The sequence below is a fragment of the Aedes albopictus genome, chromosome 2 (assembly GCF_035046485.1).
Source record: "Aedes albopictus strain Foshan chromosome 2, AalbF5, whole genome shotgun sequence".
Taxonomy (NCBI): Eukaryota; Metazoa; Arthropoda; class Insecta; order Diptera; family Culicidae; genus Aedes; species Aedes albopictus.
Window position 1 is genome coordinate 149,134,757 of NC_085137.1, and position 1,853 is coordinate 149,136,609.

Sequence of the window (1,853 nt, forward strand, 5' to 3'; positions counted from 1 at the left end):
CACTGACTAAACTGTCGACGACCGAAACTACTTACTGATACTCGGAGGATTGAGTGGTAGATAATTAAAATCGATTGGTCCAAATCGAATGTGGGAGCGATCAACTGGCCTTCCTAGATCCGGTCAAATTCTTTCGCATTCGAAGACGTGACTTAGTCGGATGAGGAAAAGTTGATCGCAATGCATTTATATTTTTTCTAGACTCATGCCAAAGTTACTCGCATTCGGAACCGTGGCGTACCTGAGTGAGAAAATAAATGCTTGCCCACACTTGAATCGGTGTCAAACTGGCCTTTTCAGACTCTTGCCAAAGTTACTCGCATTCGGAACCGTAGCGTGCCAGAGTGGAAAAAGTTTGATCGATTCAGTATGATTTAGGACTTCCTCGATTCTAAGTACCAAGTAACTCTTTTCAAAGACTTAAGTTTTCCAATCAAGCTCCAGCCAACTCCTTTCGCATTCGAAGGCTTGGGTAATAGGAGGGATTAGAAAAGATTAAGCTTCTCAAAGTGCTTGGTAAGAAGGATTTCGAGTAGCAAGTAAATGAGCGTTCTGTATCTTGTGACGTACAAGGCAAAACTGCTACTGTCTTTATTGTTCGATCGCCTTTTATACTCTCGTCCAGACATTATTCGCACCCTCTTTTAACATGTTTCTTCCTGATTCCTACGTAAAGCATATTAATTATATGTGTATCGTCCAGAAACTATGCTCACCCTCTTTACATCATTAATTAACTCATGATTCATCAAAATTCTAACTTGTATACATATAATCCTGCAATGAATCTTTCTAACAAGTTTTGCTAACAAATAATTAATCCCTGATCAAAACCTTTTCTGGTACTTTGACCATTACAATACATTGGGGTTGTGTTCTTGGCTTTACGTTAGTTGTGAGCATAGATAGTTGATTACAATTTTATATCCTATCGGTGCATGTCTGGAACTAACAATTACAAATGGCGTAGCTTGTATTCTAGTTCCATGAATTTCACAATGTTTCGTAATTATATATAATGCTTATGTGTAAGTGGTTAGTTCTATCCGATTGCGCAACATTAAATCCGATGGTGAAATTCCATACCGCGCTTGCGCATTTACGCTGTGAAACAGTGAACATACTTGAATATGATATCGTTTCTAATATGAATCAGAATGATTCATCCCCATGTATGCTATGAGTATGCGTTCCGGGCTAATCGATTACTACGCACGCGCAGTTTGTTTCGTTCTTAATCAGTCATCCTCGATGCTGCGCTATCGTAGCATATCGTATACAACGTTGTGTGAAAGGTCGCTCGTTTTCAATTCGATCTAATTGATTTTGCATATTGCAGTTTACACTGGTTATCATGAATATGTGACCAACACGATTCACAAAACGTTACCTCTACGATTATTATACAAGCTTTTGCGTTAGATTATAATAAGCGATTTGTTTAATGCTAGATGTAGGAAATGATTGGAATTAGTGTGCTCTAGTTGTTAGAAATTAATGTACTTCACGCGTCGCGTTCGTAACATTCCAGCCCTCGTAAATCTACTGAGGAGATTTACTTAATACTTGTAGATAAGCGACGTGGTTTCCAAACATTTCCTTTACAATTGTTGATTATGTTTTTAAATTTACTTGTTAGTGTATTATAACATGATTTTTCATAATTTTTGTTATTATTATGTTTCTTGGGTGTTAATCCTGATTAATTATTTAGTGTTTATTATTGGATACACACTAGCTCTTTATGACTCATCAATATTTTCATTTTGATTGATGACTTGGAGTTCTTCAACTACTTCCATATATTTAGTTCTGTTATTTTCATCTTTTGGATTTCTTGTTTCTTTCATGAT